General features: G+C 40.3%; 1 long non-coding RNA gene across 3 annotated transcripts; it reads left to right on the plus strand.

Moving 5' to 3' along the window:
* The first annotated feature begins 351 nt into the window (after nucleotides 1-351).
* LOC111092879 lies at nucleotides 352-26,916 on the plus strand. Of its 3 annotated transcripts, none has more exons than XR_005355795.1 (3): nucleotides 352-459; nucleotides 10,359-10,517; nucleotides 26,716-26,916. It is a non-coding gene; the product is annotated as an uncharacterized LOC111092879 (long non-coding RNA). The 3 variants fall into 3 exon arrangements; XR_005355793.1 differs by lacking the exon at nucleotides 26,716-26,916 and adding an exon at nucleotides 12,913-14,216; XR_005355794.1 differs by lacking the exon at nucleotides 26,716-26,916 and adding an exon at nucleotides 12,956-14,216.
* Nucleotides 26,917-27,958: the final 1,042 nt, after the last annotated feature.

Consider the following 27,958-nt stretch of genomic DNA (forward strand, 5'->3'; position numbering starts at 1 on the left):
TTTTTTTTTTCTTAATGACATTTGAACTGGTGCTAGAGGGCAAGAAAAAGATCTTCATGGAACCATCTGGAGGATGAACACAGAGCTCAACTTGGGGCTTGATCTCACCACCACAAGACCACAACCTGAGCAGAAAACAAGATCTGGACACTTAACCAACTGTGCCACCCAGGCACCCCTGCATTGTAGCCATTATTAAGTGTACAACTCAGTGGCACTAAATACATTGACCTTTTTTTGTACAATCATCACCACCATCCATCTCCAGACTTTTCTCGTTGCCCTAAATTGGAACTCGGAACTCATTCCATTATAAGGGCCCATTGTCCCTCTTCCCTCGACCCCTGGTAACCACCATTCTACTTTCCAACTCTACAAATTTGACCATTCTAGATACCTTGAATAAATGGCATCATACATCTTTTTGTGACTGGCTTACCTCACATCAACATCTTCAAGGTTCGTCAGCACCATAGCATGTGTCAGAATGTCATTCCCTTTTAAGGCTGAAAACTATTCTATTGTATGTATCTATCACATTCTGTTTGTTCATCTGTTGATGACTATTTGGGTTGTTTCCACCTTTTGGCTATTGTGAGTAATGCTGCTATGAACATGAGTGTACAAATATCTCTTTGAGACCCTGCTTTCGATTCTTTTGGGTGTATGCCCAGAAGTGGAATTGCTGGATCATATGGCGATTCTATGTTTAATTTTGAGGAACTACCCTAATGTTTTCCACAGCAGCTCGGCCATTTTACATCCCCATCAATAACACACAAGTGTTCCAACTTCTCTACATCATCACTCATGCTTGCTACTTTCTGTTTTTTTCAGAAATAGTCATCGTGATGGCGGTAGGATGGGATCTTATTGTGGGTTTGATTTGCATTTCATAACAATTAATGATTCCAAGCATCTTTCCATGAGCTTATTGGCCGTTTGCCTATCTTCTTTGGAGAAACTTTTATCCAAAGACTTTTAGTCCAGTCTTTTATTTTTTAACTGGGTCTTTGTGTTTTTGTTCTTGAATTGTAGGAATTCTTTATGTAATCTGGATCTGAGTTCCTTCACAACTATATATTTTACAATTTTTTTTCTGATTCTGTGGGTTTCCTTTTCACTCTGTTGATAATGTCTCTTGATGCACAGAAATTCTAAATTTTGATGAAGCCCAATTTATCTATTTTTTTCTTGTGGCCTGTGTTTTTGATATCGTATCAAAGAAATCATTGCCAAGTCCAACGTCCTTACACTTTTCCTCTATGCTGTCTTCTAAGAGTTTTATAATTTTTGTTCTTACACTGAGCAATTTGATCAATTTTGAATTAATTTTTGTATATGGCCTAACAGAAAAGTCCAGCTGTATTCTTTTGCATGTGGATATCCAGTTATCCATCACCATTTATTGAAAAGACAGTCTCTTTTCCATTGAATGGTATTGTCTTCCTTGCAGAAAATCCTCAGACCAGACATGTGAGGGTTTTTCTGGACTCTGTTCTCTTTTGCTGGTCTTACATGTCTGACTCTATGCCAGTGCCACACTGTGTTGCTTACTGTAGCTTTGTAGGAAGTTCCAAAATCAGAAAATTAATACCTCCAACTTTGTTTTGTTTCAAGATGCTTTGGTTACTCAGAGTCCCTGATATTCCATGTGAGTTTTAGGATGGAATCTTATGTTTCTCAAACGCATAGTTGGGATTTTGAATCAAATTGAATCAAATCTGGAGATTGCTTTGGGTAGTATTGTTGTCTTAACACTACTGAGTTTTCCAATCCACAAACACTGGATGTCTTCTCTTGATTTATGCCCTTAACTTCTTTCAGCAATATTTTGTAGTTTTCAGTGTGTACATCTTTTACCTCCTTGGTCAAATTTATTGAAGTATTTTCTTATTTTTGATTATAATGTAAATGGAGTTGTTTTCTCTTTTTTCAGATTTTATTTATTTGAGAGAAAGAGAGAGGGTAAGAGAGAGCATAAGCAGTGGGGAGTGGGAGAAGCAGGATCCCCTGCTGAATAGGGACCCCAATGCAGGACTTGATCCCAGGACCCTGAGATCATGACCTGAGCAGAAGGGAGATGCTTGGCCAACTGAGCCACCCACATGCCCCTAGAATTGTTTTCTTAATTTCCTTTTTAGATTGATCACTGTTAGCATATGGAAAAAAAACCTGAATTTTCATGTTGATCTTGTATCCTACAATGTTGCTGAATTCAGTTATTAGCTCTAACAACTTCTTTATGGGATCTTTTTGGTTTTCTATATATAAGATCAGAGTATCTGTGAAATGATATCATTTTACTCTTCCTTTTTCAATTTGGGTATCTTGTATTTCTTTTTCTTGCATGACTGACCCGGCTAGAACTTTCAGTACATTGTTGAAAAGAAGGGGCAAAAGAGAATGTTTCTGTTTTGTTCCTGATTGAGAGGAAATGCTTTGGGTCTCTCACCAGTAAGTATGATGTTTGTTGTGGATTTTTCATACATGGCCTTTACTGGGTCGAGACGGTCTCCTTCCAGTCCTAGTTTGTTGAAGTGTTTTTATCGTGAGTGACTGTTGAATTGTGTCAACTGCTTTCTCTGCATCAATTGAGAAGATCATATGTTTTTTTCCTGTATTCTGTTAACGTGGTGTAATACATCAATAATAGTCATCTGTTGAACCATACTTGCATTCCAGGAATAAATCCCACTGGGTCATGGTGTATAAGTGGTCATCCACGTTCATACGTTGATGAATTCTGTTTGTTAGTATTTTTTGAAAATTTTTGCATCAGTATTCATAGGAATATTGATTTGAAGTCTTCTTTTCTTGTAGTGTCTTTGTCTTTGGCATACAGTTAATGCTGGCCTCATTGAATGAATTAGAAAGTGTTCTCTCCTCTTCCTATTTTTGTAAGAGTTTGAGAAGGATTGGTGTTAATTCAGTTTTTAGAGTTCGATAGGATTCACCGGTAAATCATTTGGTCCAGAACTTTCCTTTGTTGGAATATTGTTGTTTACTAATTCAATCTCCTCACTAGTTATAGGTCTACTCAGGCTCTGTATTCATGATTCAGGCTTGCAGGATTGTGATTTTTCTAGGAATTTGTGCATTTCATGCAGGTTATCTAATTTACTGGCATACAATTCTTCATCATACTCTCTTACTGTTATTTTTTCCTCATAAAATCAATAGTAATATGCTCACTTTCAATTATTTTAGTAATTTGAATCTTTCCTCTGTTTATAGAGTCAATCTAGCAAAAAGTTTGTCAATTTTATTGATCTTTTCAGAAACTAACTTTTGGGTTAGTTGGCTTTTTTTTATTGGCTTTTTTCTATTTTCTCTCATACAAGTATAACCACCTCAGTCCACTTTTGGTTACTGTTTGCATAGAATATCTTTTTCATAATTTCACTTTAGCCTAGTTATGTCTTTGGACCTAAAATGACTCTCTGGTAGAAAGCTTCTAGTTGTATTGTGTTTTTGCAACCATTCTGCCAACCTATGCCTTTTGATTGGGAAGATTAATCCATTTACATTTGAAGTGATTACTGATAAGAAAAGACTTACTTTTATCATTGTGTTATTTATTTCCTGTGTCTTATAGCTTTTTTTGTTCCTCATTTCTTTCATTACTGTCCTTTTTGTGTTTGCTGATTTTTTTGTAGTGGCACATTTTGATGCTTTTTTCACTTTCTCTTATGTATATTTTATAGTTTCTTTGTGGTTTTCATGGAGATTACATATAGTATCCCAAAATTATAGCAATCTATTTTTAATTTATATCATCTTAACTTCATAGCATACAAAAACTCTGCTCCTTTACAACTCTATCCCGGACTTATTTTATGTTATTGATGTCACACACAAATTATGTCTCTCTGTATTGTGTATCTGTTGGCATAGATTTTTTTTAATGCCTTGTCTTTTAAAAACTATAAAAATTAAAAAGTAGTCCCATAAACCAAAATTTCAATAATATTGGTTTTTATATTTGCCTGTGTGTTTACCTTTCCCAGAGATCCTTGTATCTTCATAAGGCTTTGAGATTAGCATCCTTTTATTTCAACCTGAAGGACTCCTTTTAGAATATCTTATAGTACAGCTCTTTCAATAATCACCCCCTCAGCTTTTGTTTACCTGGGAATGTCTTAATCTCCCTTTCATGTTTGAAGAACAATTTTACCAGATATAGAAGTCTTTGTTAGCAGGATTTTTTTTTTTTTTCCAATCAGCACATTAAATAGAACATCCCACTGCCTTCTGCTGAGTAATTGGCATAATCTTTTGAGGATCCCTTGTACAGGATGAGTCACTTTTCTCTTGTTTTTTTCCAACATTCGCTCTTCATCCTTTTCTTTCAACAGTTTAATTATGTGTCTGAATATGTATCTCTCTGGGTTTATCTTACATGAAGTTCATTGAGCTTTTTCAACTTGTATTCTATTTTTTTACTCAAGCTTGGGAAGTTTTCAGCCACTATTTCTTCAGGAAAGTTCTCTTAGCCCTTTTCCTCTATCTTCACCTCCTGAGACTCCCCTAATGCACATATTGGTCCATTTTGTGGCCTCTTATGCTCTATTCACTTCTCTTAATTCTTTATTCTTTTCTGCTCTTCAAACTCAATAATTTCAAATGTCGTACTCTCCAGTTTGCTTTCATCCTGCTCCCTGCCTGGGTATGCTACTCAACCCTTTCGTAAATTTTTCAATTCAACTATTATAATTTTCAGCTCCAAAATCTCTGGTTTGGTTTTTATGGTTTGTTTTGTTTTTATGATTTCTTCTCTTTATTCATAATCTAATTTTGTCCATATATCATTTTCCTGATTTTCCTCACTATTTGTCTTTGTTGTCCTTTAGCTCTTTAAGAATATTTAAAGCAGGGGATCCCTGGGTGGCGCAGCGGTTTAGCGCCTGTCTTTGGCCCAGGGCGCGATCCTGGAGACCCGGCATCGAATCCCACATCGGGCTCCCGGTGCATGGAGCCTGTTCCTCCCTCTGCCTGTGTCTCTGCCTCCCTCTCTCTCTCTCTCTCTCTCTGTGTGTGACTATCATAAATAAATAAAAATTTTAAAAAAAAGAATATTTAAAGCAGTTCTTTTAAAGTCTTTGTCTAGTAAACCTAATGCCTTTCAGAAACTATTTCTACCACTTTACTTTCTCTGAATAGATCATGTTTTCCTTTTCATCGTGTGCCTTGTGATTTGTTATTGTTGTTGAAAATTGGCCATTTTTATCTAATTTTATTTATTGACTTACTTATTCTAGAGAAAGAAAGAGAGAGTGAGGGAGTGGGGCAGGAGAGGGCAAGAGAGAATTTTTTTTTAAAGATTTTATTTATTTATTCATGAGAGAGAGAGAGATTGAGAGTCAGAGACACAGGCAGAAGGAGAAGCAGGTTCCATGCAGGGAGCCCGACGTGGGACTCGATCCCAGCTCTCCAGGATCATGCCCTGGGCTGAAGGTGGCACTAAACTGCTGAGTTACCTGGGCTGCCCAGAAAGAGAGAATCTTAAGCAGGATCAACACTCAGCATGGAGCCTGATGCAGGGTCAGTCTCACAACCCTGAGATCATGACCTGAGCCAAAATCAAGAGTCAGATGTTTAGGGGCACCTGGGTGACTCAGTGGTTGAGCATCTGTCTTTGGCTCAGGTTGTGATCCGGGGGGTCTGGTACTGAGTTCCGTGTCATGCTCCCCATGGGGAGCCTGCTTCTTGCTCTGCCTCTCTCTCTGAATAAATAAATAAAATCTTAAATTAACAAAGTCAGACATTTAACCAGTTGAGCTAGCCAGGTGGCCCCCCAAACTGACCATTTTTAAAAGGAGTTCTTGCTCCCTGTCTTTGCAGACTAAGTAGGGAAGTCCATAACTAATTAGCTAGGCATGCTCTGAGCCTGAAGAGAAAGCTTAGGGTCTTCTCAGATCTTTTCTGGGCATTAGTCTTTCTTGGGCCTGTGTGCATTTTTGATTCTCCTGTCTACAGAGCTGCCTTTAAAAGCTTTAATTTCCCTTAGAATCTCTCACCAGCTTCTCCTGGGGGTCTTAAGTGGTCTATTGTATGTTTCTACTCATGATCTCTTGATCCAAATATCCATGGTCTTAGTTTCCCTCCAGCTTCCCCAAGTAGCATCCATTGCTTCTTCCCACCTGAGATCCATGTTAGGTGAAACAAAGATGAGTTCTTTGGCAGTCCCCAGATAGGTGAGAATGTTACCACTGAGGACGGCTCTGCTCTCTCCAATTTAAGGAAGGGAATTGGGAACTAAGTTGCTGTCTCCTTCATATCCAGACCACACTGCTCTTGAAGAAGGGATAGAGCAAGGGCAAGCAAAAATGCCACAGGCTTTCCTAATGTTGTGTGCGTGTTTTCTTCTTAATTGGGTATTTCTTTGATTGCTATAGATCTTTGATGATTTTCCAAAGCTCCCACAAGGTTATATTCGCAAGTCTGTGAGGGGTTTTTTGCTTGTTTTTTGTTTCTTTGTTTTTATGTCTCCAGAGAGAACAAGGACTTGGAGCTTCCTAGTCTACCTTTTTGCCTATGTCGTCTTCACAAGAAAGTTCTTGTGGATCAGTCTTTGCCGAAAAAAATCACAGACATCTCAGGAAGACACAGCCTTGAAAGACTGAATGAGTTTATTTAAACTTGGGCCTCAATAAAACATCTATGTAAATGAATGTTAGCAGGGCACCTGACTGGCTCAGTCAGTTAAGTGTGGGACTCTTGATTTCAGCACAGGTCATGATCTCAGGGTCAAGAGACCAAGCCCCATGTTGGACTCCATACTGGGCACAGAGCTTGCTTAAGATTCTCTCTCTCTCTCTCCCTCTGACCCTCCCCCTACTCACAATTGTATGTGCTCTTTCTCTAAAAATAAAATAAGATGAATGTTAGCACCAAAATCAAAGCAAAGAAGAGGGGCAAGGATAAGGCTCAAGAGGGATTGGTTTGTCTCAGGGAGCTGTTCAGTAGACCACTGAAGCATTTTTAAAATAGTTTTATTGAGCTTATGATTGACTCGTGACATTTTGACACATGTATCTACCTATGAAAGCAACACCACAATGAAGAAAACAAACATCCTTTGCATGCTAAAGTTTCCTCCTGGTCCTTTGAAATTCCTTCTATCTTTTTTCCATCCCACAACCCCCAGCATCCCCAGGCAACCACTGATCTGCTTTCTTTCATGATAGATTCACTTATATTTTCTAGAATGTCATATAAATAGACTCACACAGTATATATTCTTTCTGTCTTCCTTCACTCAGCACAATTATTTTGAGATTCATCTATGCTGTAGCATGTAATGATAATCATTCCTTTTTCTGGCTGAAAAGTGTAGTATTCCATTACACACAGATGCAACAATTTTTTATCTATCTATTGATAGATAGTTGGGTTGTATCAAGTTTTGAACTATTACAAATAAAGCTGCAATGAACACCATATAGACTTAAGCTTTCATTTCTCCTGGGCAAATAGGTAGGAGTGATCTGGCTAGACCATGTGATAGGTACTCATTTAACTTTTTAAGAAATTGCCAAATTATTTTCCAAAGTACTTATACCATTTTATGTTCCCACCAACAGTGGAAGAGGATTCTAATTCCTCTAAATCCTCACTGACATTTTATATATTCAATCTTTTTAATTTTAGCCATTTTAATAAGTGTGTAATGGCACCTCATTGTGATTTTAACTTGCATTCCCAAATTACTAGTGATTTTGAGCAACTTCCTGTGTCTGATTTGCCTTCCACATTGTCTTCCCTGTGTCTGCTTTTGTTCTTTTTTATTATTATTTTTGAGGTTTTTTAAAGATTTATTTATTTATTTTAGAGAGAGAGAGAGAGCATGTGAGCAGGGGAAGGGGCAGAGGGAGAGGGAGAGAATCTCAAGCAGACTCCCTGCTGATTGAGCCTGATGTAGGACTTCATCTCACAACCCCAAGATCATGACCTGAGCTGAAACCAAGAGTTGAACACTCAACTGACTAAGCCACCCAGGTACCGCAGTTGTTGTCTTATTATTCTTATTATTGAGTTTTGAGGATATGTGAATGTATGAGTGTGTGTGTGTGTGTGTGTGTGTGTGTACTCTGGATACAAGTACTTTATCAGATATGCAATTTCCAAATCTTTTCTCCCACTGTGTATCTTCTCTTTTAATTTTCTCAGCAGTATCTTCTGAAGAGCCAAAGTCTTAAATTTTGGTAAAATCTTGTTTGTTATTTTATGAATCATGTTTTTTATGTCAAATCAAAGAAATCTTTGATGAACTTAAGGTCAAAAAAATTTCAACCTATTTTCTTTAGACATTTTATAATTTTACATTTTACATATAGATCTGGAATCATTTTGAGTTAATTTTTTCTTTTTTTTTTTTTTTTTTTTTTAGGTTGTAAAGAATAGAGTTTTTTTGTTTGGGGTTGTTGTTTTTCTAGTTTGTATATGGCTGTTCAATTGTTCTACCACCATTTGTTGAAAAGACTATGCTTTCTCAACTGAATTGCTTTCCCATTTTTGTCAGAAGTCAATTATCCACGTATAGGTGGGTCTATTTTTGCACTCTCTAACCTGTTTCATTCACCTACTTTTCTATCTTACACCAAAACTGTTTCTCTTGATTACTGTAGCTTTTTAAAGGGGTCTTGGAATCAAGCAATGTCAGTCCTTTAGTTTGCTCTTTTGCATAGTTGTTTTGGGTAATCTAGGTCCTTTCCACTTCCACATGAATTTGAAAATCACTTTGTTTTTTCTACAAAATGAAAACCTGCTGGAGTTTTGATTGGGATTGCATTAATCTACCTAGAGATCTATATAAATCTACTTGAAATAAAGAATATTGAGACTTCTAACCCATGAATATAGTATATCTCCCCATTTATTTAGATCTTTTTAATTTCTTACAACAATGCTTTATAGTTTTCAGCATACAGGTCTTTTATCACACTGAAGTATTTTAAACAGGAAACTGGTGTGGTCTTCTCTAATTTCTAACGTGGGATTAAGGGACTGGAAGAAGATGAGAGTGGGAACATGAAGACCTTTGGAGACCGCAGCATAGTCTACACAAATGAAGATGGTGGTTTGAACCGGAATGGTAGCGATAATGACGGACAAAAGAGCTGATGTGAAATTACTTAGGTTGAATCATATGGAATTACCACTTTTCGTGTGTGTAGTTCAAAGGAGATATAATATTGGCAACTTCATATGGTTCAACGTAATATTTTGGAGATAAGTCAGGATTCAGGACTTGCTGTGTTGATTCGATGCAAGAACCAATGAAAAGGAAGAATCAGGGGTGAATCTCGGGTGCTTAGCTCCAACAAATGAAGAGATAATGGTGGCATGTCCTCAAAGTATAAACACTATAAGGAAGTGCTTGAGGAATCAGGCAGCCCCATTCTCTCTGACTTTTTCTTTATTCCCAGTTCTTTTTTCTTTCTCTCCATCATCTTTAGCTTTTTAGGGAACACAGTTATCACAGGGCTACATGTTTACTTTTAAACATGTGTTTTTCCCACCCAGCTCCCTGTCTGACACTTTAATGACTTCTGCTGGCTTAGCTTTCATGGGCATAGCATATAGAAAGAACATATTTCTGCGCACAGTTTGAGGTTCATGCATACTCCCTTGATTTTAATGCCATAGCAACATGCCCCCTTACTTTTTATTTCTCTGAGCCCGGCCCCTCATCTGGAAGGGTTCTGGGCCACATTTTCAAGCAATTTGGTGCCGATCATCGTGAGGCTCCTGCATTTATGAAGGGAAGGCTCGGAACGCATGCTTGAGTTTATACTCAAATTACTATCCTAAATGACTCCACGGGGGGTTTCTTTTAGGGGTCACTGAGAGCCAGAGTGGAATGTTTTTCCTTCTTCACTTTATCCCAGGCCTTGAGGCACAAGGACCATAAATGCAGGTAATGTGTTTTATAGCCAGATTCTCTAGGTTCATTTTTCCACCTCTCTCCCTTCCCCCAGTGATAGCCATGAAACTCACAAAGATGGCTGGAGACTTCTATTGTCCTACCCTATTCCTACAAAGACTAAAAGAGAATTGGGTGGCTGGGCAACATAGCAGGGTGTATTTGAGGAGCACGACCCTTCCTATCTGTGACTCAGCCAGACATGTGATTACTCTCAAGACCAACAGAGAGGTCCATATTGAAAAAGAGGTTCTCATAAGGTAGTAACCTCCCCATCACTGAAAGTATTCAAGCAGTGCACAGACAACTGCTTTACAAAGGTGTGATAATTGATGATTTATGCATCTGGCAAGTTGAATCATAAACGTTTACGTGTCCCTATAACATAGACATTTTTTTAGGCTAAGATATCCCTTCATTGTTTCAACAGATACTTATTGGACACCTACTGTGGGGCTGGGAACTAGACCCTGAGAATACAGCAGTGAACGAGGTGGACACGGACCCTGCCGTTAAGGAGCTTGCCATTTAGTGAGAGGGAAAATAATAAGGAATTTACAACGAGGTGATGAAAATAACTGGCTATCAGGTATGAGGCCAGGGTCTTTGTTGTCCTTCTACAGGGTTATCTCAAAAATGTTTTCTGACCCTAGTAGGGCAAACTCTACCAATTATGAAATGCAGGTCAGAAAGTCTGCATAAATTTCAGCTTACACGGCAGTCACCTACTGAAGTTGGAACAGCAGCCCAGACCTCTCCATCTCTAGGGCCTATATACTTAACTAAACCTCTAGTAAGATTCTTACAAGACCAAGTTAGTTCTCAGGTCCTGACGGCCCAGGCCTCCATGTGCCCTACCCCCACTCTCACCCTGAGAAAGGTAAACACTACAGGTTTGCTCACTCCCTCTCTACTCACTCAACATACTAGCCCTCGGAGGCTTTCAAATAAAAACTATCTCTATGCCTTATGCAATTAAGTTGGCCAGCCCCTAAAAAAATTATAATAACACGTCTTACTTAAAACTTGAGACTTGATACTGGCCAGAACGCCCATCGTCATTTGAACGTGAAGAGCAGAAAAAGGAAGGCAAGACACTCTGTGGAGGTTCTCCCGTGTGCGCAGCCCTAGAGAAGGAGGTTCTCCCTCCTAGAGGGTTGGGAGGCCTGGAATGTGGTACCCAACTAAAATTCAAGATGTGCTGTTTGCCCCCGAAGAACTGAAAATCTCATTGCAGAGATGCAGAGGCCATAAGTTGAGGGTAGGCAACAAAGAACCAAGAAAAAGACTAAGATGGCATCATGATTTTCAAATCCTGGGTCTTGCTGTGTGTCTTTGGACAAGTTCCTTGCCTCTCTGAGTTTCAAATTTTCATCTATAACAGTGCTGTCCAAGAGAACTTTCTGCCATGAAGAAAGTGCTCTACATCTGCCATGTCAACAGGGTGGGCATTAGCCATACATGCCTTTGAGCTTAGGAAATGTGCTGAGCATGACTGAGGACTGAATTTTTAATTTTATGTAATTTTCCATTATTTTAAGTGTAAATAGCTCCAGGAGACTAGGGGCTACCACTCTGGGAAGCATAGGTCTAAAGAGTTGTGACTTAAGAGGCTTTGTCTATTCCATATAATATGTGGAGAGAAATTTTCAGAAATGGACATTTTTGCCTCTGGAAAAAAAGTATTAGTGAAATACTTGGGCTCTGGAACCAGGGTCCTACATCCCAGGTTTAACATTTCTGGTTCTGAGGCTCTGGACAAATCCCTTTGCCTTTTGGTGACTCAGTGTCCTAAATGGGGATAATCACAGACCCTCCTCACCTGGGTTGGTATGAGGACTAAATGAGGTAATAGATGGGACTGTCTTAGAACAGAGCCTGATACTTGGTAAATACTCATTAAATGTAGCTGGATTTTTTTGTTGTCATTATTTGTCATCATTTATTTTTATTTATTCTTTTTTTGTTGTCATTATTTGTCATCATTTATTTTTATTTATTTTTATTTATTCTTTTTAGAGAAAGTGTGTGTGCACACAGGAGGGTGGGGGAATACAGAAAGAAAGGGAGAGAGAGAATCCTAAGCAGACTCCATGCCCAGCAGGGAGCCCGATGCAGGGCTCGAACTCACAACCCTGAGATCATGACCTGAGCCAAAATCAGGAGTCAGATGCTTAACCAACTGAGCCACCCAGGAACCCCTATCATTATTATTAATGGCATTCAGCATTATTCAGCCTCTTGGAATCTCACCTAGACCCCCTAGCAACTCACTCTTCCCCAGGGAGGCATCAGGAGTAGCCGTACTCTCACTTTTAGTTGCCAAATCCAAAGGATGAAGACTGAGTCCAAAGTCTAAGCTCACCCTCTGGATACAAAGAACATTTCCCATTTTAACAAATACTGAGAGTCTCCTCCTTTCGAACACCTGAGAAGACATAAAGAGAGCTTAATATCTTTATGGCATTGGCCACCCCGGAGATATTTGCCACAGAGATTAAGATTGTTTTGGGGTTTCTAGATTAAATGTTAAGTACTAATCAACAAGATAATGATTAAGATGAGACATTTAGACATTTTTATCTGGGAGATTGTTTTTCTGGGTCGTGAACAAAATTCACATGGGCCTGACAAAGAACACAGCACTTCCTTCTTTTCCTTTCTTTACTCATTGCCAATGCATTCGAGAAAGGAAAAAAAAAATCCTTCCAGTATGGAAATCTGTTCTTAAATTGGTTTGGATTCAATTAAATTTAATGGTTACCATGGGATTTGAGTGTATGGGCAACTCCCCGTGGAGCCTTACTGATGTCACCAACTCAGTATGTGACCGTGGGCAAGCATTCTCTTCGTTGGGCTTCAGTTTCCCCTTGAATTCACCAGGGATTTGGGCTGGATTGGAGAGTGGGTCTTTAAAGATCTTTTCAGCTCTGAGAGGCTACGTTTCAATGATACTCTTTCTTTTCAAATTGACAATATGACAGGGTCATAAAGGATTCATCATTAAACAGCATTTCCACTCTCCAGGCCCAGAAATGCACGGATCAGGAATCAAAAACCTCAAATGCCTCCAGGAGCCAAGCAGGTCACAGAAATGAGTGAACTGGGCTGAATAAGAACTAAAGGGAACTGAGGAGCTCACACCCCGTCCCAAGGATGCCATTGCCCTATGTCCCTAGCTGATGTGACCACACGGGAATGTGGGCATATTTGGACAGATCTTCAATTTCCCAAGCAACACCAGAAGTCTGGATTTTTAAGTAAAACACCCAATTTTAAATGCTGGCTCAAACAAACAAACAAACAAACAAACAAACAAACACCCCTTTGTGGGCCAAGCTAAGAATATGTGTAGGATAACGTACATATGACTGCATCCTCACCTCTCCCATACCAGCTATAGATGATTGAACCAAAAGGGCTTGAGTCCAGGACAGAACTTGGAAGGTGATTTTCAAAAGAAATCTAGAGAGCAGGCCAGTTCTTTTCATCAGACTCTTTCTGCTAAAAAAATCAACACAATGACCTTTGACCAAAATCAGAAAAGTCCAACCCAGACCAAAAACCAGCAGCAAACAAGATTCCTGCTAATTTCAGGGAGTTGGCTCTCTCATGTCAAGAGTTGACTTTCAGAGATCTCTATTGAACTCTATCAAATTTCCAGGTAACTGGACCCAAAATTTCCTGGGTCATCTTGAATTCCTGGGCAGCAAAGCAATCAAGAAATTCCATTGCTGAGTCATAGAATCATGGTCCCAGAATTGTTAGGAAACAAACACCCAAAGGAGTGTCTGATTCCCTTCAAAACCATCCTGGAAATGGTGGAAAACGAGACCCCTCTCACTCCCGACCATAGCAGCCTGTCTTCGACCTTTCTAGCATGCATCACAATGTACGTTTTTAAAATATCTGATGTTTTTTAGTTTATGGTCTCTGCCCTCCACCCCACTAAAATGGAAGCTCCATGAGAGCAGTCAGGGACCCTGCGTTCTTCACAGCAGCAAATTCCAAATACACACCTGTGAAATAATAAATTAATGATCGATCATCAAAGTTATATTTCAGTGTCCCCGGAGACAGGGAGCTATTACTTCCCAAAGCAGACAATTATTTCTTTGGACACTCTTGCCAAATAGAAAACTTTTCTAAAATAGATCTGAATCTACATAATCTCTGTTAGCTCCAGTTTTATCTCTTGGCGTCGTACAAGCTAAGCTTATATTCTCTTCCAACTCACGGGTTCCTAGATATCTAAACACAGGTGTCATTTCTCTTTTAATCTTGCTTTTAATCCAGGCAATACTTGTACAGTTCTGCAGTTTGGTCTCTTAAAGGGGGATAATAAGTGTTGGGGTTAGAAAAGAGGTAGGAAGAGGATTGGAGGTCAGTAAACTAGAAGTCCTGAATACAGGGCATACTTGACAGTCTCCCTGGCACTCTTGTTTTCGATGTGCATTTTAAAGCCAGATGATCCAGTTTTTTTTAAATGTGCATTTCTTTTTTTTAAGATTTTTACTTATTTATTCATGAGAAACACACAGAGAGAGGCAGAGACACACACAGAGGGAGAAGCAGGCTCCCTATGGGGAGCCCGATGTGGAACCCAGGATCACGACCTGAGCCAAAGGCAGACACTCAACCACTGAGCCACCTAGGTGTCCCTAAAATGTGCATTTCTCGGTCATATTTGGATATATACATTGAAAATAAGCCTATGTCTTTGGGCCCAGTCATATTTCCATGTGACTATAACAGAAGGATCTGTCAGTCATGCTATGAAAGAATTATCTTGAGACCTGCCAGCCTTGAAACTCTAGGATGCTGGGAAGAACATCAAGCACTGAGTTTCTAACAATGGTGGATGCTGGCCTTGAATGAGCCATACTTTTCTGGTGTCCTGGGGAAAATTAATCTTTATGAAAAATAAGGCTATGCTTCTGTTAACAGACTAAGCCTGCTAGTTATCTGATAGAGTCTGGATGGGAAGCAGATTGGGAGGCCCAGCCAAGGCTCTCCTGAGACCAGGACATCAAGCTCCATTCTTAGCTAGAACCCACATGCTACTCATGAAGACTTTGCCCTCAGAAGGTCCAGTGCCCTGGAAGGGGAAACTTTTAAAGCATCAGAAAGCCAGAGAAGAAGAAGAAGAAGGAGTAGATAGGGCACGATGTGTGATCAGTTGAACCTCCTTATGAAGGAGAATAAATACAAGAATATGTAGAGCTGGAGATTGTATGTGCCTGAAAATCAGGCAAAGTTGTTGTTTTTTTCTCTAAAATTATTTATTGATAAGAGAGAGTTGGATTATATTTAAATCTGCTTAGAGTCTCTCATGTTGTAAAAGGCTTCTCTCAAATATTTTATTTTGAACAAACAGTACTATTTCAGGAAAACAAATTAGCCTGAAATAACCTCGGCCAGCTGGTTGGGGATGCAGAGAGAGGTCACCTGACAGAATCAATAAAGAAAGAGGGCAAAGACATTTGAAACAGATTTAGTCATTCTTCCTGAGGGTATGACTTTATAAGAACAAGTTTTGAATGTTGTTGCAAACAAGTTTTGAACCATTGGTTCAAAAAGCAATATAGTAAGTTATTGGTAGCAGAAGATTAGGAACAGGTCTTACGCATTGGGATAAAATTTCCAATGATAGCATCATTCAAAGATTTAAAAAGTAGAGAATCTAGACACAAAGACATTTCGTGTTGCTAAGAGGGTCAGTCCAACATGAAGATGCACCATCTATATACGCATCTTTTATAGAGCCCTCAAAATTTATGATGCAAAACCAGACAGAATTGAAGGAAAAATAGATATTTCTGTAATAATAGCCAAGGACTTAAATACCTCCCTTTATACAAGGGGTGGAACAATTAGACAGAAGATGAAGGAACTGGAATGCTATGACCCACTAGACCTCACAGATGTCTAATGGAATACTCCACCCGAAAACAACAGAATAATACACATTCTTCTCAAGTGATCTTAAAACATTCTGTGAGATGGGCCATATGTGTTAGACCATAACGCAAGGCGCAATGAATTTAAGAGGATGGAAATCCTACAAAATATATTTTCTAGCCATGATGGAATAAAATTAGTAACCAGTAATCAAAAGAAATTTGAAACATTTGTAAATCTGTGCAAACAACACTCTCTTAACTAAACAACGGGTCAACAAATAACTCACAAGAGAAACTGAAAAATACTTTGCGGCGAATAAAAATGAAAACGTAACATATCAAAGCTTATGGGATGGATTCAGTGAAAGCAGTGTTCAGAGGGGAAGTTATAGCTGTAAATGCCTATATTTAAAAAAGAAAGAAAGACATATTTTAAATCAGTAATTTAAACTTTCTCTTTGAGACACTAGAAAAAGAAAAGCAAACCCAAAGCCAGCAGAAAGAAAGAAATAATGAAGGTTAGAGTGGAAAAAAATTAAATAGAGAAGAGAAAAATCAGAGACAATCAGTGAAAAGAAAGATCGCTTCTTTGTAAAGCTCAACAAAATTAACAAACCTTTATTGAGAATGACCAAGAAAAAAAGTGAGAAGATTTCTTACTAAAACCAAGCAGGAAACAGGGGACATCACTACTTACCTTACAGAGAAAGTGCTGTATCCATGCTTCTGTAGGTTTTAACAAACTGGTTCTAAAATACATATGAAGAGGCAAAGGAACTCAAAAAATCAAAAGAATTTTCAAGAAGAACCATGTTGGAGGACCACACTCCCTATCCTGTGAGGATCAGATTTCCTGGGTGGCCCTCTTGGATTCCCTCCAATCAGATCCCTCTGCATTCCTGCTGGAAACTGTGCAACACTTCAGCAGAGAACCCTTGTGATGTGCTTCTCAAAGATGCAGATGGCATCCTTTATTCTTACACCCCCAGGATCTAGTAGAATGCCCCAAACAGAGAAGATAGACGATAAATGTTATTTATTTTAATGGACAGATGAAGCATGGATGGATGGATGGATGGATGGATGGATGGATGGATGGATGGAAGGATAAAGGTTTTGGAATCCTTTACCTGTGTACACATGGGTGAGGCAGTGTGGTTTCTTAGGTGGTTTAAGACAGAAGAAACACTAAATCAGAAAACCAGGAGACTTCCAGTTCTGCCACGAACCCCCTATATGATTGTAATCAAATTACTTCCTCTTTTGATCCCCTGTTTCACCAGGAAAATGTGTGAGTTTTACTAGATGATTTCTAAATATCATCTAGATTTAGGTTCTATTATCCTAGGGGTAACCAGATTCTTCTAGCCATGTCCAGGACGTTTAGCATTTTATGGAATTAACCCTTTAAAAGCTAAATTTAGGGACACCTGGGTGGCTCAGCAGTTGAGCGCCTGCCTTTGGCTCAGAGCGTGATCTCAGATCCGGGATCGAGTCCCACATTGGTCTCCCTGCATGGAGCCTGCTTCTCCCTCTGCCTGTGTCTCTGCTTCTCTCTCTCTGTGTGTCTCTCATGAATAAATAAAGAAAATCTTTAAATCAATCAATCAATCAACAAATAAATAAAAATAAAAGCTAAATTTAACGGCGTACTGATTAAATGTTTCAAAGTGGTCATAGCAGCTGAGTACCTACAATACTCTATCTCTTTCAAAACTTTTTTGCACAACTTGAACTCAGTACCCTTCACACTGCTTTTATAGGAAATGTACATGGTCCTCAATCAGCGGTCACAACAGGTTCTTGGCATGGATAATTTGTCAGCCACAACAATGTCACTCTATAAATGCCCTAAATTCCATTTTCTGTTGCTGATGGAAAGGGCTATGCAATAGGACTTTATGGGGTGCCTGTGGCTTGACAGTCATGTGAGTGAAAGAAAAGGGCAAAGGTGGTCTCCTTTGATATTTAAAATCATTCCCCTGTAAAACCTGGACATTGTTTTTGATGTGCTTTAGCAAAAGAAAGAACTGCTCCGTCTTTTTTTTTTCTTTTTTTTGCCTCTTGGTTTTAAAGACAATCTAGTTCAAAATTATATTCTTTCTCAAAGATTTTCCTAACACAGGAAAAAAAAAAAAAGCAAGCCCAGTCTAACTGCAGAATTTTAGCTCTTTTTAAATTGTGACCAAGACACCCACTCTATTTCTCATTCTGACTCCAACCACAAGAGATCTGAACAGGACTCAATTTTCACCATCCTTGTCTGGGCCAACATGGTGATTTAAATATAATATTTAGGCACAAACTCTTGCAATCACTTAATTATCTCACCTTTGCAGTAACCCTAGTCAGTTTTGTACTGAATATTTTCTGGAATGAAAAACTGGAGGACCTGAGCTCTCCTCATTTGACATCCTAAAAGAAAAAAAAAAAAAAAAAAAGCACAATCCTTGTTAATAAAATAAAAAAGAGTCATCCTTTAGTGAAAAGAGTTGGCCAATTTCTTTTTTTTTTTTTTTTTAAGATTTTATTTCTTTGAAAGAGAGAGACAGGACAAGCAGGAGGTGGGGGCAGGGAGAGAGGGAGGAATACTCCCCTTGCTAAGCAGGGAGCCAGACTTGGGGCTCCATCCTAGGACCCAAGGATCACCAGAGCAGAAGGCAAGCACTTAACCAGCTCAGCCACCCAGGTGCCCCAACAGTTGGCCATTTTTCCACTAGAACTCATTGTTCTAGAAATGTTATTGTTTTTTTTTTTTTTTTTTTTTTTTTTTAAAGATTTTTATTTATTTATTCATGATAGTCACAGAGAGAGAGAGAGGCAGAGACACAGGCAGAGGGAGAAGCAGGCTCCATGCACCGGGAGCCCGATGTGGGATTCGATCCCGGGTCTCCAGGATCGCGCCCCGGGCCAAAGGCAGGCGCCAAACCGCTGCGCCACCCAGGGATCCCTAGAAATGTTATTGTTAAAAACATCTAGAACTGGGGATCCCTGGGTGACTCAGTGGTTTGGCGCCTGCCTTTAGCCCAGGGCGCGATCCTGGAGTCCCGGGAGCGAGTCCCGCGTTGGGCTCCAGGCATGGAGCCTGCTTCCCCCTCTGCCTGTGTCTTTGCCTCTCTCTCTTTCTCTCTCTCTCTCTTTCTCTCTCTCTCTCTCTATCATAAATAAATAAATAAATAAATAAATAAATAAATAAATAAATCTTTTTAAAAAATGTAGAACTAGAATCTGCTTTTTATAAAGCATCAGTTTAGTGATTATGCAAAATGTTTTTCCCTTCAGTCACTATCAGAAATCCTTAAGCATTACTAAAAACACCTACAGGGACACCAGGGTGGCTCAGCAGTTGAGTGTCTGCCTTAGGCTCAGGTCGTGATCCCTGGGTCAGGGATTGAGTCCCTGCATGGGACTCCCTTCAGGGAGCCCACTTCTCCCTCTGCCTGTGTCTCTGCCTCTCCCTCTGTGTCTCTCATGAATATATAAATAAAATCTCTTTTTAAAAACCTACAATTTTTATGCAAAATTATGATTTTGGCTTACCATTTCCCTAGTTTGATTTCTCGCAGAGAAAGACCTCCATTAGGCTAAAATGGAGGGAGAAAAAAAAAGATGTCTTTCTCTGACTTTCAAGGGAGCTTACCAAGAGGCCATCAGAAATCAATGAAAATGCATTCATTGGAGGATACAGATCCATGAAAGAATGCCTCTGTGTGTATTTGGTAGGTGACCTTGGGATATATTTTCAGAATTTCAACTCCAGCATACATCTCATACCAGGGGGCTGAGAATTTAGCTGGAGAGCAAGGTGAGCTCCCCAATGCCTTACATACACCAGCGCCCTCACTGCATGCCTGAGTACAAATTAAAGGAGGGGAATTTGAATGTCTGGCTTCCTGGGAAATGAAAAGTCACAGGGTTTCTTAGCACCATCAAGCCTTGATTGCCCAGATCCATGGAAAGGAACAGTGGCCCAGAACTCCAGGTGACACTGCCATTCCTTCCATAGAACCTTGGAGTACTTTACCTGTCCCGTGTTTTATTCGATCACCCTCCCTCTGTGACAGTCTCCTCCTCTGGGAGGAAATCATTTGTCAACCCTAAGGATAGATCCAAAAAAGAATCCTTTCAGTTTTGAGGAGTCGCCTACCAAACTCTGGATGCACCTTAGCGTGTTATAGGCATGGGCAAATGGTAACATGAATGAATTAAAAAATAAGACAACAAGTTGAGCCTGGTCTCAGCAGATTTGGGAGGCAGAGGGTAGAGGGGATGGGGCCTGGCCATATGCCTAACACTTCAGTCCCTCAGCAGTCATTTCAGTTCCCCCCACAAGTCATCCTTCTATGCTTCCCAGTTAGGGAAAGGACACATTGATGGCATCCCTCATATTTATGCCATTGCTTCTCAAAAAGGTTCTGTAATTTCTTACCATCAGAACCCAAATACCATCCCAGTTCCATGATAGAAAAGATAATCCTAGCAGATAGGCAGATTCTGTACAAAAAAAAAAAAAAACTTAATAAGAGAGGTGAAAATAGATACATAGATGATAGATGGATAGGTGGGTGGATGGTTGAATGGATAGATAGATGATAGATGGATAGATAGATGATACAAAATGGAAAGAAGGAAAACAGTAATAAAAAGAATTGAAGACTATGGTTTGCTGCCTAATGGGATTACAGAACACAAATCTTCTCCTATCTTGAGACTCTGTATTTCATCCTTGGCAAATTACAGAAGAACATATCCCTTCAATAAACTTTTAGTATACTCCACTATTTCTTTTTTTTTAATTTTTTATTTTATTTTATTTATTTATGGTAGGCACACAGTGAGAGAGAGAGAGGCAGAGACACAGGCAGAGGGAGAAGCAGGCTCCATGCACCGGGAGCCCGACATGGGATTCGATCCTGGGTCTCCAGGATCGCGCCCTGGGCCAAAGGCAGGAGCTAAACCGCTGAGCTACCCAGGGATCCCTACTCCACTATTTCTAGAGTGAAATACCCCACAGGCTGTAGTCTGGCTTCATTGCTAGGAGAGCTCTTCAAAAATACACATTCCCAGGACCCACCCCGAAGATCTTAACTATAGGTTAAAGGCGAGACTACCTCCATCTTCTTCTCTGGGTAATTTTATTGATTTGGGTGGTCTGAGAACCTCTGCTATAGGGTCTGCAAAAGAAAACCAAGCCATAGGGACTTCTGTCCCAGAGAAATGGAAATATGGTCCACTTCCTATTCTAACTTCAATGCATCTGAGGGAATGCTGGAGAAGGACTGGGTTGGAAGCCAGCACTGAACCCAAGCTCAGCTACCTACTCACAGGGACAACTTGGCCAAGCCATTGAGAGTCTTCTCAAGTCTAAAATGAGGCTACCACCAATAGCATCTAATTCCATGGGGTAGTTGGATGGGTGGAATAAAACTACATATAAAGTACTTGGCACAGGCCCTAGGACCAATTCTGAGAGTTTTTAAAATTTGGATTATGTTGTTGGTATTCTTTTGGGGTCAGGCCCCATTCAAGTGTTGTGAAAGACAACAGAGAGGGTGTAAGTTTAGTAACTGATTACTAGTCAAGGAAAATATAATAGTAATAATAATAGTAACAGTTGGGAGCTGCTCACTCTGTACCAGGCTCTGTGCTTGATAGATTTTAATTTAATTTAACTTTTTTCACAGGGGGGTGGAGAGGGGGTAGAGGGAGATAGAGAGAGAGATAGAGAGAGAGAGAGAGAGAATCCCAAGGAAGCTCCACACCCAGCAGCACCCAACTCCAAGCTCCATCTCACCAACCTGAGATGATGACTTGAGCAGAAATGAAAAGTCAGACTCTTTACCAACTGAGCCACCCAGGCGCCTCTGTGCTATCAGTTCCAAACAGTAAGTTCCTCTTTCCAATGCTTTCATGGTGGCCCTTCCTGGGGACCAAACCGAGTGTTACCCGTGCTGAAGACAGTACTAAGAAACCAAGTAGGGACTTAGGCAAAACAGTGACTCTGGGCTTAGCTTACCTCTGTTTCCTTGGCTGGTCACCTTGGCCTGACTTCAGACACTTTTCCTTCTTAACCATGCTTGGGTCTTGTCCTCCCTCCCGGGAAAGGACTGATACACTCAGTTCTGGGGTGCTGTAAATGGCACATGGCCCCAAGAGAGATCGCCCCCCGTGGCCACTTGGAAATCTGCACATTTTCTGAGAACAAGAAGGCTTAAACCAAGGGGATTATCTCTGATTGAAGAACTGGGGATTTTCACAGATCAGATGGGATGGGCCACCAGATGTTGGCCCATCCACAGGAAGTGAGCACCTGCTGCCCCCAGAGGTACAGCACTCCCAGGAAGCCTTCTTATTAGTGCCTCTAGGCCATTTTGTAATGTAAACAATGAAGATGAAGCCAGTGGCTAGAGCTTAAAGAGCCCTTAAGGATCATAAAGTCCAGAATTCCCAAAGTACAGGATGCATATACAGGTATCCCCTGCTCTTCGAAAGCTCGAATTCACCACTTCACTTTTACAAAAGACTTACTTTAGTACCTGCTTTCAATACCTAAAAGAAATCTGAAGAGGATTTTTGCTTTTACGCCCCCCCCCCAAAAAAAGGGCAAAAAATAAAAATTAGCATTCAGAGTTTGCTTCCCAAGAAGTGATCATAGAAGCAGTGTATACCCAGAGGAGCCAGAAGGGCCATGGCCAAGCTCCTTCCTGGAAACTCCAATCAGTGTCTCTTCATCTAGCCACCAGAGCTTTGAACTGTGTCTGTGAGCATCTGTGCTTTATCCTGATCTATTTTGTGCATCCCAGCAAGATGTGTCCTAAGGTTTCAGAAGAGCTTAAGAGAGGTTATTTGTTGGGTTTGCAGTCAAAAATGTTTCCATATAAATTAATAGTAATTGCTTCTTCGCTTTACTCCATTTCGGCTTAAGAAAGTTTTCATAGGAATGCTCTACTTTCAGATAGCAGGGACACCTGTAACACATGAGCCACAGTGATTGGCTGTACGAGCATATCGGGCCGTCACAAGACAACCTGTCAGCCCACATCCTGTCCCTCTGATGAGCTATAGAGAAAAAACAAGTCTCCAGGGGTCCTAGTGTGTCTTCTCTAACACTGGCCCATTACTGTTCTGAAGAACCACAGGTGGACCTGTGGCTCCGAACTCTTAGCAAGCCACAGCATTCGGTTAGAATTTAATAACAGATTTTTGTTTTATCTGCATCAAACTTATTTCTTATCCTACCTCCTATTTATGCCAACTGATTTTCCACCTGTGAAAGTGAATAAAGCTTCCTTTTCAAAAAAATGTTATTGAGCATGTAAATTTAGTGAGTCCATTAAGAGAAAAATATTGACAATATGACTAAGAATATGTGTTCATAGATCTGATAAAACTTGGAAAAACTGATAGACACACATTCTTTCATTCAGAAAACCCCCAGCAACCTAACCCAGCACTTTACTGATAGAGAGCCAAGGCTAGGGCCAAGGTCATTTGCTTGCTTGCGGGTAGCCAAATTCATGCTGAACATGCAGCCAACTCTAAGGCACGAGCAACTGAAGAAATATGATGTCTGGCTCTCGTCAAGCAGAATGATGGGACAGAAGAAGCAAAAGGCAAAGGCCCTCAAGGGTCTAAAATCTGATCAACAGTGAACCCGTGGTAGGAACCTGTCTGCAGGATTAATTCTGCTTCGGGAGGCAAAGTCCAGGGTATTAGCTCAGCTAAACCCTCAAGTTCAGGGCAGAAAATTTATCTATGGCTAAGATAGAAACATCTCAGGTCCAGTCTCCCTGACTCATTTGTTGGACTTTAGGAAACAACCTATGAATGTGTGAATGTGAACCAAAAGAGCCAATATGGGGCACCATTTTTTACCAGTAGAGATTCATGGCAGAAAGAATGACTAGACTGCCCTGGACCAATCTTAATAGTGACTCCACGTGGTAGAGATAAGCAATTGTGGTATTCCATTGATTACCTTATCAGGTCTCTTTGCTTGGTGTTTGGGCTAGAGTTGACCACCTGGGATTAAAGCATGCTTTCTCAATTTTGGCACAATGGACATTCAGAGCCAGATAATTCTTTATTGTAGGAGACTGTCATGAGCACTATAGGATGTGTGGAGGCATCTCTGGCCTCTACCCAGGAGATGCTGAGAGCAGCCCACTTCCCATCCCCCAGCAATGTCCAAAAATATCTGTAGACATTGGCCAATGACCTGAGGGGAAGGTGGGGCAGTGTTGTCCCTGGTTGAAAACCACTGGGCCAACATAATCCCAAGAGGCTCTTGGACAATTTAAAGAGCGCGTAGTGGAAGTGTCAAGAGGGAAATATTGTATACATCTTGGTTCCAGGAGATGCAGGAGCTCAAGAAACGAATTGGAAAAACAAGAGTTTATGCTACAGGACTCTCTGGATATAAGTATAAAAAGTCTGGCATCCAGCCGGTGCTCAATATTTTAATTTCTTTGCCATACTGCTGGTCTTTGCATGTCTATTTCTTTCATAAGCTTTAAAAAAAATAATCATGAAGGTGTATATGTTCATTTCAAAATCAGAAAGTGAAACCAGAGCAGGAAAATTGAGGGAAAATCTCTTAACTGGGTGACGGGCATTAAGGAGGGCACATGATGAGATGAGCACTGGTGTTATACTATATGTTGGCAAATTGAATTTAAATTTTTAAAAATCTTCTCTTATATAAAATACTATGAAAACAGGACTGTGGTGGGCATCATAGCTTCTTTGCTTTTGTCAGTATGGTATTCCTTCATCTGCATATAGTGCTCACTTTTTCTTTGGGAAAGAGACAGCTTAAGACACCACTTGGTCTTAGCCACAGGGTGAGAATAGAATAACCAAGGCGAATCAAAGAGTCTTTCCTGAGAGTTTGGCTCTTGAATAGAGGTGCATAGGAACAGGTGTTAGGAGTTTGGCCATGTGGTAGTTGCCCTCGAGAAATAGGTCATAATTGAGATCACTAGAGATGTTTTGCATCTGGCTGGTAGGCATCTCATAATTCCTTGTTCTTGCTCCTTTTTAATTAAGCACAGGCTACTATTGGCAACCAAAGGACCCACAATTAAGTCTTTGAAACTCAAAGAGTGACACAGATTGAACCAGCTGTAACAGGAGCTTTGGAAAATTAAATTCTATTCAACCAATCAGAAATATGTTAAGGTCAATGACATATACTGTGGAAGTAAAGTTATCAAGTCTCAAGGGAGCTTGATGTGGGGAGAGGCAGGTAGTATAGATGCAAAAGAAAAAAAATTAAATCAATATAGTCAGCACTGGACAACAAAGAGATGCATCCTATACAAAGAATCGCAAGGACATTATTCTACAATGGTTGAGTGTAGTCTGGTTCTTATATTAGGAGTGGAGTTTGTAAATTTATACAGAATTGTTGCATTGTACAAGAATTGACATCGTTCAAATCAAGCTAAGGAAGCTTGGTAGAGATAGAGAAGGAGAAAGAAAAAGAGAAATTGAAATAGGACAGGATGAGCCAGAAGTAGTGTGCAGTGTGATTCATGAATCATCCAGTGCCTGCCAGCCTCCAAGTCTTCATGCCCCACTCATGCCCCACACTGTATGAGCATCTTGCTCCAGTGTGACTTTATATTTTTCACACACAGCCCCAAAACTACTTAACCGTATGCTCAACTGATAGAGTGTGCTGTCTTCCAACACTGGAGGAAATTCTAAGAAGTTGGGATTTACTGAGAAAAGGTTAAAGAATAACTGAAATGTTTTGCTTTGAAACCCTTTGGTTTGGAGGAGTTTGGTTTTGCTTTGTCGGTTTTTTTTGTTTGTTTGTTTTATATTTTACAGTCAGGATCTATGTCAGTTATTCCTTATTTGTCCTGGTAGAATGGGGAGGGTTGATCTGTGCTCATGTCTTGTTACCATGCAATTCTGTAAGCTCAAGGCTGCTTGAAAGAAGAGTGGATTCTCTGTCTTGGGCTCTTTCTCTGGCTTTGGAAGTGGGGAGTGGTAGTTTGCCAACTCCCTGGAAACCTTAGTTAATAGCAGACAGGGAGTCAGTAGATGGACATGGCTTCCTCGGCTTCCAGAAGCTTTCACTCTACATTGAGTGTTCTGCTCTGACTTCCCGAGTCCTCAGTGGGAGGGAGTCCCATGTATCTGTGGTGACGACTCCTCCTGTATTTGACTGGCTGCTCTTCCCTGTCCCGTTTATAAACCCTGTGCTCTCAAATTCTTCTCTTGGGATCTACTTCTGGAAGAACCCAAATCAAGACTCCTGGCATTTTTAACATCTATGCTTGTGACCTCACTGCTATGCTCCAAAAAAGGAGAGCTTAGTCATTTGTGAGAGTCAAAATCCAGCCAAGCATTGCCTACTGGGTCATCTTCTCAAATAGAAACCATAGATATGCTAACAGCCTATGGCTTTTTGAGGGCCTGCAAAATGTTTGCAACCCTAAACAAAAGGCACTGGCTCCCAAATATGAGAGAAATCTGTAAAATCAAATGTAATGTATGTTTGACTAAGTGTCTACAAAATGTAAAATGAGGTCAACTAGTCAACCACACCTCAAACAGGTTCGTGTGCAGTTACAGATGAATTATAATGAATGTGGGGATGTGGGTATTTTCAAGCTCATGATAAGTAAGGCAGAGCCGGAAAAGCATGCTCCTGGACGATGGACGTTTACCCATCCTGGGATTGAGACTGAAATCCTCATGCCCAACATGACACTCAGACTCTTCAAAACAGAGGCCAACATGTCTCTCCTGCTCACCCTGCCTCCCCCTGAGTTATAGATCACTATCTGCAGACAGAAATCTTTTCTGGGGAGAAGGTGTCACCAACGTTCAGAATCCAATATTTGCCCTGGCTTTGTTCTGCCTTTGCAGGAATCCATACTTTGAGGCAGTTCTGAGGGAGTCACAGTCTTCCCTGCCGGATTCTGACACTGCTGGCCCCTCCCCCACATTAGCTTGCTATCCAAATGTGACTCAGAAGCAGGCGAGGCTCAAGGGGATCAATGACAGCTCCAATCAAAGCCACCCAGATAGGCTGTGGCTGACCGCTCCTTGATATAAAAGGTGTTTTATTTCTCATCCCTTTATTTTTGTCACTGAAAGAATGCTTCCCATGTGTGGATTAATTAAAGTGTAAACATTAAATATTGATTGATGCATTATCAGCGTGGAGCAGTGGCCTCCCGTCTGATTGATTCCTGCAGTGATTTATTGTCATATTTGGGGAGTCATTTCGCTTGATAACCAAGAGGGATGGCCTGCCTCCCCCCTACCCCCGCCAGGCTGGTCTCACTCCCCCCTTTCCTCCCCGGCACCTCCTCTTATTCTTCTAGGTGACATCTGAGTCCTAATAACTAAAACATCTTCATCTTACTGTCGAGAGAAAAGTGTGTGGCCTGACATTTGTTTTGTGTATGTGTATGTGTGTGTGTCTCCCAGGTAATTATCAAATCAATTAACAACTTAACACTGAAAATAACAAATCTACTGGCTTCTATGGGATAGTTCTGATTAGCAGAGCTTGCCCCCACAGAGTGCCAGGAAATATAATTATGAGCAAGGTGGGGGGAAGGATATAAAATGAAACAAAGAAAGAAAGAAAACCCCACAGTTCCAGTCTTGTCATTTCTCTAAGGTGCATTTCACTGTGGAGCTGGATAGTGAGGGGGGAATAAAGTAATAATTCATATTTGTAATTGGTCATGAGTCTCTACAGATAGGAATTAGCATACCACATTTCATCAGATTGACCCACACAAAATTACTATTTGTACAGGTCAAAAGCAATCTAATGTTGACAATTTCATATGGCTCCACCTTCTATATTTAAATTCCCTTCAGAGGGAGGATATGATGGTTAGTGTTTACCCCATCTCTTCCCCCAACGAGAACATTGACACAAAAGGGGTAAAGTCACAGAGAGCCACCATTTAGTTTGAGTGTAGGCATACACCAGGCATTAATCTAAACATTTTCTATAATTTCTTCATGAAAAACTTATCACACAGCTTGTGATATGGCGCTATGGTCTGAAGGTTTGCATCCCCCCCAAAATGTATACGTTGAAATCCTAACCCACAAGGTGATGGTATTAGGACGTGGAGCATTTGGGAGG

The sequence above is a fragment of the Canis lupus genome, chromosome 2 (assembly GCF_011100685.1).
Source record: "Canis lupus familiaris isolate Mischka breed German Shepherd chromosome 2, alternate assembly UU_Cfam_GSD_1.0, whole genome shotgun sequence".
NCBI classification, from domain to species: domain Eukaryota; kingdom Metazoa; phylum Chordata; class Mammalia; order Carnivora; family Canidae; genus Canis; species Canis lupus.